General features: G+C 45.7%; 1 protein-coding gene and 1 pseudogene across 3 annotated transcripts in view; both read right to left on the minus strand.

Annotated features, from left to right (window-relative positions):
- Positions 1 to 11197, minus strand: part of LOC136004349 (transcriptional repressor CTCF-like) — a 62133-nt gene extending 50936 nt beyond the window's left edge. Inside the window, exon 1 of one of the 3 annotated variants that reach the window (XM_065660803.1) lies at positions 11188 to 11197. The gene's annotated coding sequence lies outside the window, so the exon portion shown is untranslated. Of the gene's footprint in view, positions 1 to 11043; positions 11137 to 11187 lie in introns of those variants that run through there. The other 2 variants (XM_065660799.1, XM_065660804.1) reach the window with 2 other exon arrangements.
- A 4935-nt stretch (positions 11198 to 16132) lies between these two features.
- The window catches only part of LOC136004461 (rho family-interacting cell polarization regulator 1-like), a 49078-nt pseudogene continuing 41528 nt past the window's right edge, over positions 16133 to 23682 (minus strand).

The raw sequence follows: 23682 nt of genomic DNA on the forward strand, positions 1-23682 counted from the left end.
GATACCCTGGATTTGGAGAAGGCTGAGGTTCTGAATGACTTCTTTGCCTCAGTCTTGACTGGCAAATGCTCTGACCACACCACCCAAGTCTTGGAAGGCAGACGCAGGGACTGTGAGAATGAAGACCCTAAGGCCCACTATAGGAGAGGATTTGGTTCGAGACCATCTTAAGAAACTGAAAGTGCACAAGTCCATGGGACCTGATGAAATCTATCCGCGGGTCCTGAAGGAGCTGGCAAATGAAGTTGCTAAGCCACCGTCTATCATTTGAAAAAACATGGCAGTGAGGTGAAGTTCCCCATGACTGGAAATAAGGTAATATAACCCCCATTTTCAAGAAGGGGAAAATGTATGATCCAGGAAACTACAGACCAGTCAGTCTGACCTCTGTGCCTGGCAAAATCTTGGAACACATTCTCCTGGAAGGCATGCTAAGGTGCATGAAAAACAACAAGGTGCTTGGTGACAGCCAGCATGGCTTCATTAAGGGGAAATCCTGCCTGACCAATTTGGTGGCCTTCTATGATGGGGATGCGGAACTGATGGACAGGGGTAAATCAGCTGATGTCATCTACCTGGACTTGTGCAAAGCACTAGACACTGTCCCACACAACATCCTTGACTCTAAATTGGGAAGACATCAGTTTGATAGGTGGACCACTCAGCTGATAAAGAGCTGGCTGGATGGCCACATGCAAAGAGTTGTGGTCAATGGCTCAATGTCAGGCCAGAGACCAGTAATGAGTGGTGTCCCTCAGGGATCGGTGTTGGGACCGGTCTTGTTTAACATCTTCGTCCCTGAAATGGAGACTGTGATTGAGTGTGCCCTCAGCAAGTTTGCCAATGACACCAAGCTGTGTGGTTTGGTTGATACACTGGAGGGAAGGGATGCCATCCAGAGGGACCTTGAGGCGCTTGTTAGGTGGGCTGATGCCAACCTTATGAAGTTCAACCATGACAAGTGCAAGGTCCTACACCTGGGTCGGAGCAATCCCAGGCACAGCTACAGGTTGGGCCGAGAAGAGATCCAGAACAGGCCTGTGGAGAAGGACTTGGGGGTGCTGGTCAATGAGAAACTTAACATGAGCCAGCAGCGTGTGCTTGCAGCCCACAAAGCCAATGGTTTCCTGTGCTGCATCAAAAGGAGCGTGACCAGCAGGTTACAAGAGGTTATCCTGCCCCTCTACTCTGCTCTTGTGAGACCTCACCTGGAATACTGTGTGCAGTTCTGGTGTCCTCAACATAAAATGGACATGGAACTGTTGGAACAAGTCCAGAGGAGGGCCACGAGCATGATCAGGGGACTGGAGCACCTCCCGTATGAAAATAGGCTGAGAAAGTTGGGGCTGTTCAACCTGGAAAAGAGAAGTCTGCGTGGAGACCTCATTGCAGCCTTCCAGTATCTGAAGGGGGCCTATAGGGATGCTGAGTATTCATTATGGACTGTAGTGATAGGATAAGGGTTAATGGGTTCAAAGTTAAACAGGGGATGTTTAGACTGGATGTAAGGAAGAAATTCTTTATTGTTAAGGTGGTGAGGCACTCTAATGGGTTTCCCAGGGAATTTGTGAATGCTACATCCGTGGCAGTGTTCAAGGCCAGGTTGGACAGAGCCTTGGGTTCCATGATTTAGTGTGAGGTGTCCCTTTCCCATGGCAGGGGGATTGGAAGTAGCTGATCTTAAGGTCCTTTCCAACCCTAACTATTCTATGATTCTACTCTAGGCTCACATTATACTCTAGTAGCTCAGAGTAGGTAAAAGTCAACAGTAGCCATTTCTGAGCAGGAAGGAGTGCATTAATGTAGAAGTTAGGCAAGGATCAAGTAATCAATGAGTACCTTTTTGAGTATTCAGTATTGCCACAGGAAGTGATAAATCTCTCTTCAAAGATCAGAAGTGGCAGTAAGTTATATACTCAGCAGGAATAACACTGGATAACATTAACTTCTATCCTCCAAAAATAAAATAAAAAAGGTTTTATTAATCTTATAAGCTTTGACTGAAACTACTCATCTTCAAAAATCCAAGTGGATTATATGCATCTTACCTCTGCACCCGAGACAGTTCTCAATCTTACGTTTTCCAACCTGTAATCTAAAAACTCCTGAAGTGCCCCTCTAAAGGGTTCTCTCACCATACATACTGGGAAAGCAAAATTAGTTTATACTGCACCTCCACCACAAGCAGTTTAGCACACAGGAGAAAGCTACTGTTTTAAAATAGTGTTGTTACACCTATGTCAAGTATGTGCAACCCAAAATGGGGCATTTTTAATTCATTAGCATTTCCTGCTTTTATATTACAACTCCGGATATTTGAGGTGGTTTCAAGGAAACAGGTTCGCAAATTGAATACAAGGAGACAGAAGAACAACACAAAAAGCAGTCCAAAAAATCACTACTTGCTCTACAGCAGTGACAAGCTCTTCCAAGAGCCAGTCCAGAGCAAGGATGCCTCTTTCACCATTAAACAATGAGAGAATTCAATCCCTTCCACATTGATCTTAAACATACAAAGTTTACTGCTCTATTTCAAAAGGGTAAAAAAAGTTTACAAATATCCACGTGTTTACAAATATCATTACTACTTATGATCTCAACTACCTTTTCAGAAAGCCTTTACTACACCAACATGTTTTGGGGAGTAGTTCCACAAAGGCTTAAATAAAACTCAGAGCTGCAGTTCTTCCACATCCACTTGCATCTAGTTGCCCCCACAAAGCAAATCTAGGTAATCACCTCGTTGCGTGGTGATGCAATTGCCAGTACACAACTAGGAGGAGATGAGGTAACAACAGTTCCCTTAATATTCCAGGGAAGCCATGACTTTTACCTTCCTAAATGCTTTGGTGTTATTCCCAACATATCAAGACCTGTAAATTCACTTGTATAGCTTTTATCAACAGGCTGGGAAGTAAAACTATCCACTCTTCAACATGAACATAAAAAAGAAGCCCTACAAGGACAGATCAGTGTCCATTTAGTCCAGCAGTCTGTCTCCAAAAAGCTCAAGCACAAAACACTGTGTGGAGAGAGAAATTAGTCCTGTCCATAGTTAACCACCCTTATTCCAACACCCAGCTATGGGATTAGGGACCTCAGGCTTTGGACCGGATGATCCATTTCCAAACCTAAAGTCTTTTAGTTTTCCATCAACTGTGATGTATTTTCCCCATTTCTTCCTCCTACAAGCTACAGACTCACCACAAAACTCACTACAATTGCTTAAAAAGCTGTCCTTGTGCAAGTGCTAGGAACCACACCACTGAACAGCAGACTGGACACAGACTGAGCTGCTGCAAATCACAAATAGTAGCAGCAGAGCTACCTTATTTGCCTTCTTACAAACAGCCTGGAGAAACCAGAGCTGCCAAACTCAAGCATCAGATGCTTCTGCTGAAACTCCCATCCAGAGGAGGACATGAATTATATGCAGCTTACCTCTGCAGCTGAGATTTCTCAAGCTTACATTTTCCCCTTCCCCCTTTTTAACATATGAGATGCATGAAAAGTACTTTTAGCTTTCAGCAATCTCTACCTACAGATGTTCAGCCCACCATCAGGTCACGGTAACGTTCTAGAGAGCTCAGAAAACATCACACTTGTGTCAAGTCTCCACACATGATGCATTATCAGAGCTCAAAATTAAGTGTTGTTTACTCCTCCTACAGCTTTACTCTCCCTAGTTTCATTCCCAATTAAATCAGTATTTTACTCAGCATTCACTTTATGAGGATCACTGCATGTAAAATAACTTCACACATGCATATAAATGCAATATATAACATACGATTTGATAATTTTATCTAACAAAAAAATTAAATGGTTTTACAGAGATATACTTTCTGAAGCAGATTCAATAAAATCATCTTGCATCACCCCCACTGAGCATTTTCCATGCTGTGAATTGGGAAGAGAGAATTCCTTTAGTGATACAGGCTTGGGACTGGCTGGCTGGAGAACAGCACTGCTGACCAGGTCCCCAGGGCTGCTCAGCAGACTGCAAGCTGAACACAAGCCAGCAGCATGCCCTTGCAAAGAAAAAAATAACATTTATCCTACCAACACCTCACTAACACTATAGCCACGGATAAGGATTTTCTGCAGTCACATGTTTGGACTAAATAGATGGGACACTATTTTGACAGACCTCCTATATATCAATACCTGCTTGCTTTCTCCAGCTTTCATGGTTTGATCATGTTCTAGATTTCTAAGAAGTCCTAAATGTACCTCTGTTTAAAAAGAGGGAAGCCGGTGAAAGAGAAGAGCTGCTCCTCATCCTTTTTCTTCAGCATGATCACCTCTCATTTGATCACCAAGTCTGACCTCTTATAAATTACAGTTCTCTAAACATATATGAAACAGAAGTTCAGTACCTTGCAGCTGCCTGAAGCAACTTTCAGATTTTTTTTCCCCACAATCATGATTCAAAGTTAATTCAGAAATATACAGCTGTTCTTCATATCACAATCCAATGGTTAATCACCTTCACCGTGAAAAACTTAAGTCTTTCAATTTGAACTTATCTTTGAAGCTATCAGTTCCTGTTATGTTTGTCAGCAAGATTTAAAAAAAGCTCACTAATATCCAGTATTATCTTGCCAGGGAGATAGCTGAGTACTCTTAATGAAGTCACCTCTCAGTTTTGACAAGAAACTGCACAGTAAACTCTTACTACTTCACTGCATGTCACTACTACTTAGGTCTCCATCAAACTGGAAAACAATTTCCCTTGCAGACAGTAAATTTGGGGGGAGGGGGGCTGGCATGCATTGGATATAAGGAGGAAATTCTTTCCTGTTAGGGTGGTGAGACACTGGAATCGGTTGCCCAGGGAGGTTGTGAGTGCTCCATCACTGGCGGTGTTCAAGGCCAGGTTGGATGAAGCCTTGTGTTGGATGGTTTAGTGAGAGGTGTCCCTGTCCATGGCAGGGGGGTTGGAACTAGATGATCTTGAGGTCCTTTCCAACCCTAACTATTCTATGATTCTATGATTCTATAAGTGCTGATGCCAGAATTGCACATAGTATGCTGGCAATGACTTCAACCCACCCCACACAGGCAAGAGTTTCTACTCATTCCATTAATACATTTTAGAACTACATTAGCTCCAAGGTCACAGCATCACCTTGGAAACTCGCATTCAAACCGTTGATCCACTGTGACTCCAAAATGCAGTTCAGATGCTGAATTTAGGACACCACATGCCTCAATTTAAACTCAGCTGAACTGCCTTGTTCCCAGGTGTATAGCTATACAACAGCAGTCTTAACACACACATCCCAATGGATCTACTTCACTTGACAATAGCAATGGCTACACCTTAGTGCTGATTGCCTCTCCATTAACCACAGTTTCATCATGCAGAAGTTTTAAATCAGATATTTCACACCAACAAAATCAGGAATGAAAACAATTTGTGACAAGCCATTACCAGTTTTTGCTTAACATCCATGGAAACTGTTCAGACTTGTAGACCCCTGGACTGTTCCTGAACTATCCTGAACTGAATGGCATTTACTGATACTCAGTAGTGATTTTCTGTATCCCCTATGGTCCTCAGCATCAAGAGAAATACCTTTAACAATATCAAATAATAAGTTTAATAAGCTTTTTTCCTTAAAGCCTTATTTACTAGGATTAATTACATACTCTCCTCTCCTTAACTCAATCCTGTAATAAGAACAAATGGGAGAACTGATAAACTATAGATGTACTAACACTGTGTGGTACTAGTCATATGTTACTAGCTGCCATGTTTCTCCACTCCATCTCTTTTTACAACTGACACATCAGCACTTCCCTGACCTCCTGAAAATTCCCTAGTGTTCCAAAGTGTATCAACTGTACAATATTCCTTCCAATATCAGATCGGGATAGTCCAGTGTTAAAATAAAAAAAAAAAATAAATAAAAATAATGCACTGGCCAAGGCAAACACTTCCCAATATACTCTGGTGGTGGGATTTTAGAGCATTTTTTGGTTTGTGTTAAAAAAAAAAAACAAAAAAACAAAAAAACAAAAAAACCACACACACACAGAAAAAAAACACCAAACAACCACACCACACACCCCCAAAAAACCAGAACAACAAAACACACCACCAGAGTGATTTCAGAAGCTTGCAGAACAGCAACCTAATTCTAAATACCTGAAAGAGAGAGCAAGGATTACTTTGATATTCCAGTAAAGGCAAATAGTATTCTTTATAGAATTGGACCAAGCTACTTTCTCCTCCACTTTACACATAGTTACTTTACCTGATGATATTTGAGACACATACAAGCTTCTAATCATGACGCATATTAATATAGACAAAGGTGTCTTTCACGCTCCAAACAATCTGTGATTTAGCTTCTGTTTTGTTAGAATTTGACAAGAAAGTTTTAGATTCTGGGGAAGGAAAAAAAAAAAAAAAAAAGGAGTAAAATAAATTTTTGGTAGAAGCTGAACTTAGTTCATGGTCTCTTGATAAGAGTGAAGCTTCCCAGGGAAATTCAAGAAGCTTTAGGAAACTTCAGTTTGTTGCTATGGGATAAGAATAAGACTATGCTGATAGCTGACAGACCAAGCAATTATGTATTTGAGCACACTACCTGAACTATGGGGTGTAAAGGAAAATACCCTGTGTCAGAGCTTTCTGCACTTCTACCAGTACAGTAGCCCTCCCCTATGTTACCTGGTCAGCATAACCTAACTGACCACTGCACTTCTCGTGCCTCACCTCTTAATATCGCCTCCACACAGCACACTGAAATCCTTAGGGAGCTGACAGCAAAAAGTGGGAAGGCTGGAACTGAAGGGTCTCTAAAAAACAAAGCTTTATGTTGAGACAAGGGGGGCACAAAATCACAAAATGGAATATATATAAACCTTTAGAATTAGTTTTGAGTAATGTTAAGTTTAATGGCTTTGTAACAATAGCAGTGGAAAATTACTGAGGTGCAGGATACATAGAGAAAAAATAGAGTACAACTAGAGAACACACTGAGAATTCTCTCACAAGATAAATCGTTATAGTTGACAGAGTTTTAAGAAAAACAGTCCAGAAAAACAGGACATAGGGATAAGGAGTATCTGGGAACGGCAGGTGTCCAGGATGGGCTACAGCTAAACTAACTGATAAGTAGGAGGATAGAAGTCTCTGGTGCTAACGAACCAATTAAACTGGTATAAACATCTACTGCACGTGCTCCAAAGGCTGCCAGATGTGATGAAGATTGTTAGAAGAAGTAAACGACCCTCAGAGACCACCACCACAATTCTGTATGCATGCGGGGAACTTTCTGGAAAATGACGTAATGTATGTATGACCAGGGACTATATAAGGACAGCTTGTGTAGCAACAGAGAGACACACGTTAGGAGGAGCTATCCCCCGTGTCTCCCGGCGCCGCAATAAAGAATACCTGCTTGTCAGCTTGAAAACTTTGTTGACAAGTTTGTTCCTGGAGTTTTCTCCAAATCAATGTAAGGAATGTAACTCTAAACATTTATGACCCACAACTTTATCTGCAGGGATAGTTAAAGAGTAATTCTTTAGGAATCCATTCTATCACAGATCTCCCTTAAGTAACATGTTAACTGTGCTGCTCCTGAGAGCTGCCTCTGTGCTACTTCTGTATTTCACCTGTTAAGAACCATACTGGAAAAATATTAAGACGTGTTAGTTTCAAAGTTTTTATAATCTAAATAAGGGAAACTCCACTTTAAGTTTAATTTAGACACCAAACTCAAGTTGTTCAGTGTACAGTTACTTGAATGTTAATACAATCTGAAACATAAGACTCCCTACTCATTATGTTTATTCTACCCTTCTTTTCAAGGTTCTGTTAATCAGAAAATACTGAGAACACTCAGCTGAGCACCTACTATTTAGTTTTCATATCAAATGTGTCTAGAATAAGCATATCTCAATTCCTGAAGAATAATGGATTATTGGAGAGAAGTGGGACAAGCAGCAGAACAGAGTGTTTTAAATGAAATTCAAATATCCTTCAGTACAAAAAAGGCGACATCTACAGTCATGACAGGACAAAGATTCTTTCTAAGTTTCAGAAAAAAAAATCTGAAAGAACAAAAGCCACATTCTGAACAATTTTTATAAGTAGTAAATGTAACCTTTAAACAAAAAAGGGACATTTCCTGGATCTGTGTACATCTCTAAGACCAGGTAGCACTGTAGAGCAGTAGAGCTTAATATTGTATTTCAAGGTTTAGTACAAAGACTGTACACCAAGCATCTGAACTACAGCCAGATGGATGAACAGAGGTTTAAAGTTAAGCAAACAAATCAGTAGAGTTCAGTAAGTCAACACAAACAATACAAACACTGAGTAAAAGCTTTGGTTTCTTGCAGCTTCAGTATAGAAGCTGAAGACCAGCAGTTCTATGGGTACCTTCATGGGTACAGGTAGCAGCAGCTGTTCCTTATTTCTGTTACACCTATTTCTAGAGCATGTACAAATACAGGAGGAAGCAGGATTTGCAGTCCTAATGCTCTGTTACTCCCTTAAGCATTACCTCACTGGTAATGGTACCTACTTCTATAGGAACAGCAAGAGTTGCCAGGATGGAGTTTTTATGCAAATATAATTAAGATATATATGAAATAGCTGATGTACAAAACTGTTCAGACAGCAGGAAGAGCTATCCAGAGGTCACAGTTCAACACAGCTTGCTGTTACAAGTGCTGAAGAATCTGCCAAAGTACGAGGGATAAGGGCAAGGAATAGGCCAGCTCTTCTCAGAGGACAGATAAACCTAATAATGCTCAATATCTGACTTCCAAAAACCTTAATCAGAAAAGCAGGAGACCTTAGACATTAAGTACTAAGGGAAAGAAAAGAAATTAAGTGCCGGAGTAGGCTTGATGCAGAAATTCCTCAGAAAGTTAGCAATCACATATAATTAAATTTTTAGGTAAACGCTGACTAAACATGGGTCAGCTTCTGGCATTTTCAAGACAAAAGCAATGGCACTGCATCAGGCAGGTATCAAACTGCAGGCACAAGAGCTGGGAACAACACACACAGATTAGCCACTATTCATATTCAAGATACAGCCTGCTACTAAGGAAAGCAGTTCTTGAAATAACTCTTTCCCTGCACTTCATCACGAGCTGCCAGCAAACTGGAGTGACACTGTCCCAAACTCTGCCCAAACTGGATGAGCCTCACTGTATTATTTTGGCTGCAGAGACACTTGAGGCTGTAGGAACTCAGTTTCAAGAATGTTAATGAAACCATTCTGTGAGTCCTAACATCCTTTCCATGTATAGTGAGTAAACATGAAAATTGAGCTAGCCCTGTACATCCAGAAGCAAAGCAAAGTGGAAGTAAAACACAAAAAATTAAGAAAAAAAATTATCAGCCAAAAACACAAAACCCAAAACCCAACACTGCTTTGCCCTTATGCTAAAATTGTGCCTTCCTTCAGTTTTAATGATGTCTTCTGTTCTAAAGTAAAACATTAGGTACAGCTTAAGCAAGAACAACAGTTGACTACAATATGGAGTTATTTCTTATACCCAACAGACTCTCACAAATTCAGCAGGCTCTGCAGAAGCAGAATAAACTGGAATGTGGGAAAATATTTATGCACTTCCTACACTAAAGCAAAACACACATACACTAAGCAGTAAACAGTACTTCAGATGCTTCTAATAACACCTCTGGAGCTTACCAGAATTCAGTAACTGGCAGGAGGTGAGTAGCAGCCTTGCATTTATTTAAGGGGGGAAGACTGAATAAGAAAAAAATACCGCAAACAAAGAAAACACACAAAAAAAAAAACCACCAAAAAAAAAATACCCACACAAACCAAAAATAAGTCACAAACAGGAAATCGAGCTCATTCTCACCAACAGGCAAGTCCTAAGGACTGCACTGAACAGAAAAGGATCCACACAACGCGACAAACCCCCTGTATCAGAGGCATTTCGTAAAAGCTAAGGCAAGGACAAATCTGACACCGTGTAAATACATTTACTGAAGAAATCCGAAGTTGATTTAAAGAACAAAAAGCAAACTGTTTAGAGACACAGCATATGCGATTTCGTTTTCTGCATCAGAAAAAGAACACAGTTTTGTGCTCCCACCCCCCATGCAAAAGAGAGAATAAACCCGTGGTTTGTGCCGCGTTTTCGGGCTCCGGCCCGGCAGCCTCGAGGGCCCCACGGCCTGTACCATGTCGAAGCAATACAGCCTGTCAACCAGGTGTGCCTGAAGACACCACGGGGGCCTGGCGGAATGGCGGGGGGACACCTGCTCCCCGGGCACGGCAGCGACAGGGAGCGGAGCTGGGGGGGAGTAAGGGGCAGTTGTCGGCCGGGCAGCGCGGCGAGAGCGGGCGCCCCCCAGCCGTGCCCACGGCCCGGTGCTGCATGGCGCTGCTCAGCCTGTCTTGCAGAGGGAGCTCGAGTCCCTCTCTGCGCCTCGCAGCGCCTCTCAGTCCGCAGCACACAGCGACGCAGGGAGGCGGCAGCCAGCAGGAGCGGGATACGCAGCCACCACCCTGCGGTCAGGAGCCGGCCAGACACCGAGGGAGGCAGCGGGTAGAGAGCGCCGGGCCGAACTCCCGCAAAGGTTTGAGCTAAGGCGGCGAGGAGGAGTAGAAAGGAGAGGGATGTGAAGCGGAGCAGGCCCAGCCCAGCAGAGAAGGAGGGGGAAAGGGAGGAAGGGACAAGAGGTGAAGGGAAGGCCAGCGGCTCGCGTGATAGAGAAGAGGCGGTCATCAGAGCCAGCGGCGCGTTGAAGACAAAGGAAAGAAAATGGAGTCGAGGCCGCTAGCGGCCTGGGCGGGTGGAAATGGACGGCAGGAAATGGACTACAGGAAGGGAGGCCTGTGCAGCCCAGCGCCGTGCTGTGGGGAATGACAGCGGTGGCAAGCAAGCACCAGCCGCCCTGGGAACGATAGAGGGAGACAAAGCCCCCCTGCTTCCCCTGCGACGGCCGCTGCGGGGCCCTAACCTGAACCGGAGCCCCATCGTGACACCTAGAGGCCAGAGAAAGCGACTGCAAACCTCCCCACCACCGCTTACCTGCGCCCGCACCCTGCACGGAACTCGCTCCGGCCGCCGAGGCCCCGCCGACCCGGCCCCGCACCTAGCCCCCCCAGACCCCACGAAACCACCTCAACCACCACCCCACACCCGGCGCCAGACTCGCGGTTTAATCACTCCCACCGTCGCTTCAGACACAAAATGGCTGCGGGCGGCAGTAGCGCGCGTGCGCCAACACGGCTGCTCGCAGACCCGCCGGCCCGGGGTGGAAAGAGGAGGGGACATCACACGGGGCGTGTTGGAAGCAGGCGGAGTCGTGGGGCGCGCGCTAACTTCAAACGTGTGCGTGCGTCCATCCGTCATGCGGGGTGGGACAAGTTCAGCTCAGCTCCCTCGCTCCTTCCCCCCTCACCCCAAATTTTTGCCTCTTTATATGTCATTGCAGGACAGAGTAAAAGCTGTTCAGCAGCCTAGGCTTTACCCCAACCCACTTAGCAAGCAACAAAGCCACCAGGCAAATGTAGCATACGTTAGCATGTGTAACCTGGGCCCTAAATCCTACTCTGAATAATGCTTATGTTGAATAATGCTTATGTTGAGCTGCATTCTTGGAGAGAAGGGGCTGTCCCACTGCTGCTCTGTGAGAGTGGAGTTGGGCTGAGAGGTAGCGGTGAGCAAGAAGGTCCAGATCCTGACCCTGCGCTTTATGAGTTTCTCCTACCAAAGCTCTCCTGGTCCTTGTGAAGAAGCAGAGCATGGGTGGCAGTGCCATGGGCTGCGTTCTGAGCACCAATGCTCCTTTTGGGGCTATTGACAACTGAGACCAAGTTCCCTTCTGAGGACTGTGACACCAGGCTGAGCCCATTAATTTGATACAATGGGGAGCTGTAGCTTGAGAGCAGCCAGAGGGGATGAGCTGTGTTGAGTCATGAGGATGTAACTCTGTTTCTGCAGCCTTAGCTGAAGGAGAAAAAATTATTTACACAGCAATGGCAAAAAGCAGCCATTAATTCTGAGAGGTGATAGGGTGTAGCCCACAGCATGACCCCTGGGGTCTTCCTTGCATGAGAGATATGAATCACAGAAATAGAATATCCAGAATTGGAAGGAACCCACAAGGATCTTGAAGTGTAAGTCCTGTTGGACTATCAAAAGCTTTGTTAAAATCCCAAAATACCCCATACCCATTGCCTTCCCTTCGTTGCTGTAAAGGGAAATTAAGTCAGTACAGCATAAAGAACATTTCTGTGGAAATGAGATTCTGCAGTATTAATTCTTTCAAAATCAGTTACATTTATCCCAAGCTGTCAGCCCATCAATCCATATGCTGTAATGCTTTGGAGAGCAGCACATCTTTTGTGTGTAGCCATGAATCCTGGTTTAAGCTCAAAACTTAGTTCAGGCATGACTCAAAATGGAGAGGAGCACTGTCTGTATGTAAAATTGCTTCTTATGCTCCTTTAAATACCCAGGGCTGGGAGTTGTTCTGGCAAACACGTATTCCTGGACTTCTGCCAGAAGTGTCCCCAACCATCTCTATCAGTGTGTTCTGTGGGTCTGACCTATTGATCCTGCATTTGTCACTTGGAGGCACCTTTGAGCTGATTTGCAGAGGATTTGAGCTCCCCACCCCCCAGCTTCAGTCCTAATTGTGGGTGCTCCTGAAAATCAGCCTCCAAGCCTGTCTGAACTACACACCCAGACACAGATGATCCTTCTTTCTTGAAAAGCTGCCTGAGCGAGGCCTTTCCCACAGATGCCTTGCCCATGAGCAGAATAGCAAGAACTGAAGCTGAGGAGCTCCTGACCACCTTGCCGAGAGCCAGGGCGAGCTCACCTGCCTCCTTCCCCGCTCTTACTAGCGCTGTGCTTCCATCACACTGTACAAGCCCTCAGGAGCCACCCCCCTCCCCTCACTCAGCACTAAGGAAGACAGTAGTCGAGTTTGAGAGCCAGCATTAAATTAAGTCTTGGAGATTGCCTGGAGCACACTTTGGTCTCTGAATGAAATGAGGCCCCAGTTGTCATCCCAAGGAGTGGTCCTTGGATAACAAGCCCATATGTATGTGCCTGACAGCCCTGTGAGGAACACATCAGTGATCACAAGGAGGTTGTTGTTCAGCCCAGACTACTTAGCTGTTGGAATCATTTCTAAGCGTCCTAGTGAATGCCTTGGGAACGTGATTTCATACAAGCCTGGGATAAGGTGAGAGGTCTGACACTGAGGCTACTCAAACCAGAAATTACCAAACTACAACCCCCTAAAAATTAGTTTGCATCAAGATTTAAGTAATTTCTTATACAAGGGCTGGCCAGAGCTTGTGTTGTTCCAAAGTGGCAGCGCCTGCTCGGGGTGATCCTGGCTGGTGAGTGCTCTTGGTGTCACAGCATAGGCAGCTGCACCAGCCCTGATGCTGTTCAAGAGGAGGGTGTGTTGGTTCATCAGTTATTTTGTGCTGATGATCTGCAGGGGCTCCTCAGGACAAATAGATACTGCAAAGTGCTCCAGAATCCATCTGCACCCCTGTGATTAAAAGAAAACCAGTAGTAAGTGGGGAAAAGGAACATCTTTCCAAAGCCAGAGCACATGGGTAATGCAAGCATGACAGACACCCTCCCACAGGCTGCAGCTTCTACAAGAAGAGCAAGTAGCTGCTGAGCACCAGCATGTCTGTACCAGAGGGAGGTGGTTTAAGCACTGACACAGATTTGGGTGACAAATGTGGTACTGGCACACAGTCTCCTTTGAAGCAGCAAATACGCTGTTGCAAAATCTCTTTGTGGTGCTGTGTGTGTCCCTGTGTGCTGCAGAGTTTACCCCGTGAAGCACTGAAGTTCCTATGCAAGGGCTGGACAAGATGGTAAGTCCCAGAGGGAAAAGTTGAGTCCCCTGCCTCCTTTCAAACATCTGGCTCATGTGATGCTTGTCCTACTCTTTCACAGCCCTAAAAAAAACCAAACCAAGCAGAATGCAAACTGCAGTGAATGTTTTCAGTGAGTGCTGTCCGAAAAAACAAGTATTTTTGAAGTTTATTCCAGTTAAAATGGCAGTCCTGCGATTCCAGGTGACCTGGCAGTGTTCATGGGGCATGTCCATGTCTTTGGTGATGCTGGCATAGACCCATTCAGAGCAAAGGGCTAATTCCTAAATTAATCTGTTTTGTTGTAGTCCCCCCAATGTTCTTAAAGCCACATAAATAATGAGATTTTTTGTTGCAGTTCCAGGAGCAGAGACATTTTGTCCTGACCTGCAGTTCCAGGAGCAGAGACATTTTGTCCTGACCTGCAGCTCCCTGCCTGCCCTGACAGAAGACTCCCTGCTCCCATCTCTCTACAGCCAAGGAGTAGCTTATCTCAGAAGGTGAAATTGTGCTGCAGGGATGGGGCTAGGTTTCGGCAGGGCGAGGAGGACACACACATAGGTGAGTGAATTGAATTTGTGGCTCTGGCTACTGGAACCCTGGGCTAGTTTTATTTCCAGGAGTTATTCAGGGGAAAAGAAACCAAAACAGGCTCAGGGGAGACCTTGTGACAGTCTTCCAATACCTAAAGGGGGCTGACAAGAAATCTGGAGAGGGGCTTTTGACAAAGGCCTGTAGGGACAGGACAAGGGGGAATGGCTTTAACCTGGCAGAGGGGAGACTGAGATGAGCTCTTAGGAAGAAGTTCTTCCCTGTGAGGGTGCTGAGGCGCTGGTACAGGGTGCCCAGAGAAGCTGTGGCTGCCCCATCCCTGGCAGCGTTCAAGGCCAGGTTAGACGGGGCTTGGAGCAACCTGGTTTAGTGGAAGGTGTCCCTGCTCGTGGTAGGGGGTTGGAACTGGATGAGCTTTAAGGTCTCTTCTGACCCAAACCAGTCTGGGATTCTATGACATAAGATGTCTGGTCTACTTTCCACCTCTCAGGTGCTCTTGTCCACAGTTTTATGTGCCAGGTGGTACTCATATCCCACATCTATTGCTGCCTGCAGCAGACAGTGTGATGAAGTGCTTTGAGAGAAACACTGTGCTTCCCTCCTGGGGCTTGTCTAGCCCCCAAAGCAGGTGGAAGAAGGCTCAGTGAGCAGTGATGCAGTAAAGTATCCTTTGGTTACATCCTTCCCACAATCCCATCTGCAGATAAAACTGCATCTCAAAGTGGTTACTCTAAGGTGGTGTTCCATCTGGGAAACCCCATGCACCAGGACATGCTCTGCAGCCTGCTCCGGCATGGGTGGCTGGTGGTACCATGGGGGCCCCTGCCCCTGCTGCCTTTTGGGGCATCCTTGCTGCTGTAACTCCCCTCCCAGGACCATAAAATGATTAAGGGATTGGAGCAGCTGTCATATAAAAAGAGGCTGAGGGAGATGGGACTGTTTTGCTTGGAAAAATGAAGGCTCAGGTGGGTTCTTATCTATGTCTGGTAGGGGGTGAAGAAGGCAGAGGCAGATGTTCCTCATTGGTGCCCATTGAAAGACCAAGCACCAAAGTGAAGCTGAAATACAGAGATTTGAGTTAAACTTCAGAAAAGCGTCTTCTGTGAGTGTGGTCAAGCACTGGCACAGGTTGGCCAGAGAAGTTCAGGCATCTCCATCCTTGGAGATACTCAAAACTCAACTAGATGAGGTCCTGGACTCTAGCTGACCCTGCTTTGTGCAGAAGGGAGTAGATAAACATTACCAAAGGTCCCTTCCCACCTTAACTATTCTGTAAGTCTTTGATCTGTGTGTCTCAGTGATGAGACCAGCACCAAGAGGTGCCAGATCTTCATGAGAAGGGATTTGAAAACCCAGTTCAGGTGGGTGAGCTCTGTCCCCAGCTCTCTGGACCCCTGCTTGGGCTCAGGTCCTGTGGTGTCTTCCCACCACAGGTACAGAAGACAGTAGAAACCAGGGCTGCCTGTGCTGAGCATCCCAACCACATAGCCTCAGTGTAGCTACCTTGTGCCACCTTGGGTGATACTTCCAATGCCCAGCACCCAAATTTTGGCAACACTTGGCTGAGCTGTGGGTCAGGGATGCACCCAGGCAATGACAGAAATCACAGTTATAACCCATGAGACCCACCATCACCTTCGAGCCTGCTGCACTGACCCCCAGCTTCTCCTGCCCCTGAGCAGTGGGAGCAAAGAACCACCCACACAGTGACGCTGTCATCATTAAAGGTTTGGTTTTATTTCTGGTTTAAATCAAAATTAGTCATTCTCTGTAATTACATTATATATAGATTTATAGAGACATTATAGAAAAGATTTTTTTGCCTTTTCTGCAGAAATCTGTAAATAAAAAAGAAAATAAACCAAACAAACAAAACCAAAAGGTGGCACCTTCTGTCTGTGAGTCTGTCTGTTCCTCTGTTGCTCCTCCTGTCCCTGCCCTCCATGGTGCTTCCCAACAGACCAGGAAAGGCTCTGGGCTGGGGTCACATATCACCAACATTCCCTACAGCCACAGCCAGGGAGGGGCAGGAGCATGTGGAGCTGGAAAGAAGAAACATCAGCAGAATATGCTAATATCTCATATCTCATTTTATTGAAGTCCTGGGGACTCCAGGTGGTAAAGGGCAGTGGTCCCTACAGCCCAGGCAAAGCAAACAGTGTGGTTCCCAAAGTGCAGCTCCAGAAATCTACTAGTCTTCATGCCACTCCAGCAGCTGACAGGGCAGGACAGGTGGTCTCCTGGTGTGGTTTAAATAGCAATCAGAGGGTGGGATGTGCATCAAGCCCCACCCCTCCCCACCATGGGTGCTCTGTAAATCTGTGTGGTTGTAGTGAGCTGCAGTGCACTGCTAGAAGTGGTGCGGGCCTGGTGGTGCCTTGGCCCTCAAGGGATGGCAGAGGGGTTGTATGGTTTCTCAGAAAGCTGTGCTGGCCGTGCTAGCTAGGACAAAGATCTGTGGGAGGCTGTCCAGGGTCTCCTCCAACTCCTGGTGAGCTGATTTGCCATCTTCCCCTGCAAGAACACAGTGTGGTCAGTGAAGTGAGCTTCAGAAGCTCTGTTCTATTCCCATACCCAGCCACCTTCCTTGGCCTTTCCAGGGAAACATGGCTAATGCCCGGCAGAGCTGAGACTGAATGATATGACCACAGAGTGAAAACCTTTCTTGTACTCCTTAGCACACCCTTGGGCAAGTCTCAGTTGAGATCTAGCTCAAAAAGCTCCCAGAGCTCCTGCTGTGGATGTTGCACACTGTATTCTTCAGCTGCCTGCCCACGCAGGGCAGGGATCAGGGATCACCCATGTTTGGGCTGCAGGAGAGCCTGGCTTGGGGCAAAGGGGCCAAGGCTCAGGGCTCTGTCACCTCCAGCATCTCAGACAGCTGTGCACATCTGCATACATCTTGTAGGCCCCTTCTAATACCTAAAAGGGGCTGACAAGAAATCTGGAGAGGGGCTTTTGACAAGGGCCTGTAGGGACAGGACAAGGGGGAATGGCTTTAACCTGTCAGAGGGGAGATTGAGATGAGCTCTTAGGAAGTTCTTCCCTGTGAAGGTGCTGAGGCCCTGGCACAGGTTGCCCAGAGAAGCTGTGGTTGACCAATCCCTGGCAGTTTTTAAGGCCAGGTTAGACGGGGCTTGGAGCAACCTGGTCTAGTGGAAGGTGTCCCTGCCTGTGGCAGGGGGTTGGAACTGGATGAGCTTTAAGGTCTCTTCTGACCCAAACCATTCTAGGATTCTATGATTCACTGTCACAGGTATCCCAAGGGCTTCCCCAGGACCCCAGGCACACACAGGGTTGCATCCATCCATGCTACAAGCTGGCTGTAGTCAGCACTCCCACCCACAGCAGCCATCCTCTGAAAGATGTGGTGACATGGACAATATGCTGGGGCTAGAGACATAAGGCTTCTACATGTGCCAGAGTGCCATGGGGATGGGCTTCATGAACAACCAAGATGTACAGACTCCAAACGTGGTATGCGTGACAGGCTCTAAGATGGAGACATTCATGATCAAGGTGGCAGGAACAGGGACTGGGGATGAGGAGGGTTCATGTGTCCCAACCTGTGTGGGTGTCCCATCTGCTGTGATCTGGAGGCCTAGAAACCCACTCAGATGGTTCTCTCAGTGCCATCTATCAAATAAGAAATGACAACCGGGTTTAGTGCTCTGTGGCCACAGGAGCCTGGCCCTTGCTGCCTTCTGTTAGCTTGCTGTTGCCCAGCAGAGCTTGGGGCATGATGAGTGTCCTGGGTTCAGCTGTAACAGTTATTTTTCTCCTTCTTAGTAGCTAGTGCAGTGCTATGTTTTGGCTTTAGTCTGAGAACAATGCTGATAACACACCAATCTTTTAGTTGTTGCTAAGTAATGCTTACTCTGATCAAGGACTTTTCAGTCTCTCATGCTCTGCCAGTGAGGATGGGCACAAGAAGCTGGGAGGAAGCAGAGACAGGACACCTGACCCAAGGAAGCCAAAGGGGTATTTCATACCACAGCACGTCACGCCCAGTATATAAACTGGGGGGAGTCACCTGGAAGGCCCAGATTGCTGCTCAGGTCAGTGAGCAATTGTATTGTGCATCACTTGTGTTTACTGTTGTTTTTTCCCTTCCCTTTTTAGTTTTATATTCTCTCCCCTTGTTATTTCCCTTATTATTATTATTGGTGGTAGCAGTAGTGGTTTGTGTTATACCTTAGTGTCCTTGGTTCAGCAGTAACAGTCATTTTCCTCCTTTCCACCTAGTGCAGTGCTGTGTTTTGATTTTTTGGCCTGGGAAGATGTTTTTAGTTGCTGCTCAAATGTTTGGTCTGGCCAAGGACTTTCTGAGCCTCATGCTCTGCCAGGGAGGAGGGAAAGCTGGGAGGAAGCAGAGACAGGAGACCTGACCCAAAACTGACCAAAGAGGTATTCCATACCACAGCACGTCATGCCCACGTAGCATCCCATAACTGGGAGTTACCCGGAAGGGCTAGGTGGACTGAGGGGTTGGACGAGGTATTGGTCGGTGCTTGGCTGGGGGGAGTGGGGTGAGTTACAGGTCGGCTGGTGTTGAAGTGTTGTATTCTTTCCTCTCATTACTTCCTTTATCATTATTATTATTGGTGGTAGCAGTAGTGATTTGTGTTATACCTTAGTTACTAAACTGTTCTTATCTCAACCCGTGGGAGTTGCCTTCTTTTCGATTCTCCTCTCCGTCCCTCCGGGATCAGGGGGAGGGCAAGAAGGGGGGGAGTGAGTGAATGAGGTTTGTGGTTGGGTTTAAACCACGACACTTAGTTACTGGCCTGTTCTTATCTCAACCTGTGGGATTTACATTCTTTCGATTCTCCTCTCCATCCCTTCGGGGGGGGGGGGGGGGGAAGGGGGGGAGTGAGAGAGTGGCTGCATGGTTCTGAGTTACAGGCTGGGCTTGAACTATGACAGTCCTTTGTGGCACCCAATGTGGGGCACAAAGGGTTGAGATAATGACAGATCTGACCAGAGTGTGGGTAATCATATTTGTGATAAGCATTCATTGTTTCAGATTAATAGTCACTTATCACAATGTTGATTTATTTGCTCTTGGAGTTGTTGTGCTTGGTCTCAGACTATCAGCATGTCATACCTTACTTACAGCCAGTATTTGCTGTTTTAGTTTTTATCGGCTTTGGGGTTGAAACGAGCTGAGGTTCTCGTTTCACTGTACTTGATGGTAATGACTTGTAATACAATAGACTCATTGATCATGAAACTGATCTCATATGTGTTAAGATCATCTAGTTCCAACCCCCTGCCATGGGCAGGGACACCTCACACTAAACCATGTCACCCAAGGCTCTGTCCAACCTGGACTTGAATACCACCAGGGACGGAGCATTCACAACTTCCTTGGGCAACCCATTCCAGTGCCTCACCACCCTTACAATAAAGAACTTCTTCCTTATATCCAAGGAATATAGTGTCCTATCACTACAGTCCCTAATGTCCCTCCCCAGGATCCTTTCCAAAGAAGTATGGGGGAAGGAATTGTGGCAAGATATTTGGGCATTCATCCAACAAGCTCAAGACACAGTGTTCCATGTAGATGCCCACTGTGGAGCCGACACCCTAGAATGATGGTATAATTCTGTTGTAGATGGACAAGCAAAAATCTCCCAAGTTGTGGTGATGACCCTTATTGCGAACAACAGATGGGTCTGGCCAAATGGGCACACCAGAAATGCAGACATCTTGGAGAGAAAGCCACAGGTGGGCCCAGGACCACGGAATTGTTATAAATTCAGATATCATTAAAACGGTGATAGCCCAGTGCCCCATCTGCCAACTTACACAGCAAAGGACCGTACCACATATAGTACGAAGGCAATTGAATCAGGGAAAATTACTAGGGCAAATCTGGCAAATGGATTATATAGGTCCTCTGCCGGCCCATCAGGGTTGTCGATATGTGTGTACAGCCGTGGACAAATACTCTGGATATTTAATAACACATCCATGTAGACGAGCAACCCAGGATAGTACAATTAAAACACCAGAATTGATTATTTTATACTATGGCATTCCTTTGCAAATTCAGAGCGACAATGGTTATCACTTTAAAAACCAGAAGGTACAACAATTTGCTGATATGAACAACATTGAATGGATATTTCATATACCATATTATCCACAAGCTGCCGGATGAATTGAATGGATGAATGGCTTGCTTAGGGAACAGTTGAAGAAACTGGGGGGAGGCAAATTAAACACGTGGAGAGACCATTTGCCTGAAGCACTACAGATATTGAACAACAGACCCATTTGGGAAATGGAAACCCCTTTGATGAGGATGACTACTCCTAATTTGCAAATAAAACCATTAACAGTGGCAGAGACCCTCATATACTGGGAAGTAAAGGAGGAAGCTTTAGCACTTTATCGAGTGATTCCAGATGCTGCCGGTTTAGATTTGTACACTTTACAAATGCATAGATTGAACACCGGAGGCATTTGTGTCATTAATACTGGTATTGGAGTATATATTCCATCAGGTTACTTTGGTTTGATAGCCCCAAGGTCCACTTTGGCTACCAAAAGTATTCAAATACTTGGGGGCATAATCGATTCCGATTATCAAGGGGAGATCAAGGTGATTTTGTTGAATAGCAGAGATCAAGATATATTAATCCAGCCATGAGACCATGTTGCCCAAATGTCAATTTTGCCTGTGGTGAAAACACAAGTGAGAAGGGGAGAAGCCCCACAGATAACTACAGATGAAGGGAACTGTGGATTTGGATCCACTGAGCAACTGAATAGTGGAGCTAAAGTTTGAGTTCACACATGCAACGTCCCACCTGAGCTGGCTGAAATTATTGCCACTGGAAAAGACAATGCAGTATTAGTGATTAAATCCATACAAGAAAAATGGGAATATGTCCCTGAGAAAAAATGTTATTTAAGAGAATGATATTATTATGTTTTAGTTTTGTGTTTTACAGAAATTACAGATCCTAGCCATCCTCATATGTCTTATGGCCCCTTTGGGAGATGCCATTACCCCAGGAAGATATCTGAAAAGGACTGACATCTCGCTTGTGTGCTGGAGATGGAAGAGTGGCACCAGATCTTGCAGACAAGATAATTGCAACTGTAATGTGAATGAACCTTGCCATTGTAGCAAGTTCAACATTTCCTCAGGAATACATGGTCAGAAAACAAGTCTGTTAGAAAAATGCTACTAATAATTGTCTGTACAACATCAAATGGATTAAGATGTAGTAACTATAGCTAATGCTAGTGTTGTTGCTATCACATGTTGTAAACTTTCTAGTTCTTATATTCACTGTGCTGATAGTACTGAAAATGTATACCACCTGAGTAGTAGTATTTGGGAATATAACTATAGCATCCCTCAGTGTGCATAATAGTTGTTACACTCATTAACAATATGGAATTGCTGTGTATGGTACCAATTATGAGACATTGTGTCACAAGTATCTCTGTCATGATTGGGAATCAAAGGACCGAATGTATGTAATGGCTGGGAACCTACCTGAGAGTTGATTAACTCTCATGTCTGAGAGACATAACAAAGGATGTTGTTGGATGGGAACTAACAGTGTGCAGTGTTGGATCATTGCCTGCTGATAATAATCGTTCCTTCACTACAGAACTCATCTGGTTCTATCAAAATTCATTCTCTGTTGGGATGATGATTCGAGGGAAGTCAGGGCCAGTTGCTGGTGACCTGAAGACATCTAGTTGATGGGCTATAAAAGTATTACACAGCAGGCAACAGCAAGTTCATTGACTGTTTTCCCCTAAAATCAAATCCCCCTGAGATACACATCAGGCTTCCCCATCATCCCTCATTACCCACCAAGTATATCCAGGTCCCTGAGCAAAAGCAATCCCACCAGTGGGTTTGCCTTTACCTGAAGCAGGAATAACCCAGACTGTCTTCCCCAGCAAATTCTTTATGTGCACCACAGGAACTTTGTCCCCCTCTACAATATGTAAAAGTTCTGACTGGGCTGGGCCAGCTCTGTTGGCCAATCCTCTGGTGTTGACCAACCAGGTGGCCTTTGGTAAGTGTGTATCCCAATGCTTGAAAGTTCCCCCACCCATTGCTCTCAGTGTGGTTTTTAACAGCCCATTGTACTGTTTGATTTTCCCAGAGGCTGGTGCATGGTAGGGGATGCGATATACCCACTCAATGCCATGCTCTTTGGCCCAAGTGTCTATAAGGTTATTCCGGAAATGATTCCCATTGTCTGACTCAATTCTCTCTGGGGTACTGTGTCACCACAAAATCTGATTCTCAAGGCCCAGGATAGTGTTTCGGGCAGTGGCGTGGGGCACAGCGTATGTTTCCAGGAATCCGGTGGTTGCTTCCACCATAGTAAGCACATGGCACTTGCCTTGGCGGGTTGGTGGTAGTGTGATATAATCAATCTGCCAGGCCTCCCCATATTTGTACTTCAGCCATCGTCCTCCATACCAAAGAGGCTTTAACCGTTTGGCTTGTTTAATTGCAGCACATGTTTCACACTCATGAATAACCTGGGCAATAGTGTCCATTGTTAAGTCCACCCCTTGGTCACGAGCCCATCTATATGTTGCATCTCTGCCCTGATGGCCTGAAGTGTCATGGGCCCACTGGGCCAAAAATAATTCACCTTTATGTTGCAAATCTAAGTCCATCTGAGCCACTTCAATCTTAGCAGCATTATCCTCCTGTTGGTGGTTCTGGTGTTCCTCAGTGGCCCAACTCTTGGGTACATGTGCATCTACATGGCGTACCTTCATCACCAGGTTCTGCACCCGGGCAGTGATATCTTGCCACAGTGCAGCAGCCCAGATGGGTTTACCTCTGCATTGCCAGTTGCTCTGCTTCCATTGCTGCAACCACCCCCACAGGGCATGTGCCACCATCGATGAGTTAGTACAAAGATAAAGTAATGGCCACTTTTCTTGTTCAGCAATGTCCAGGGCCAGCTGGATGGCTTTCACCTCAGCAAATTGACTCGATTCACCCTCTCCTTCAGCAGTTTCTGCAACTTGTCATTGAGGACTCCATACAGCTGCCTTCAATCTCCGATGCTTTCCCACAGTACGGCAGGACTCATCAGTAAACAAGGCATACTGTTTTTCACTTTCTGACAGTTTGTTATATGGTTGGGCCTCTTCAGCACGCATCACCTCCTCCTCTGGTGACATTCCAAAATCTTTGCCCTCTGGCCAGTCCATGATGACTTCTAGAATGCCTGGACGACTGGGATTTCCTATTTGATCTCGTTGA

The sequence above is a fragment of the Lathamus discolor genome, chromosome W (assembly GCF_037157495.1).
Source record: "Lathamus discolor isolate bLatDis1 chromosome W, bLatDis1.hap1, whole genome shotgun sequence".
Taxonomy (NCBI): domain Eukaryota; kingdom Metazoa; phylum Chordata; class Aves; order Psittaciformes; family Psittacidae; genus Lathamus; species Lathamus discolor.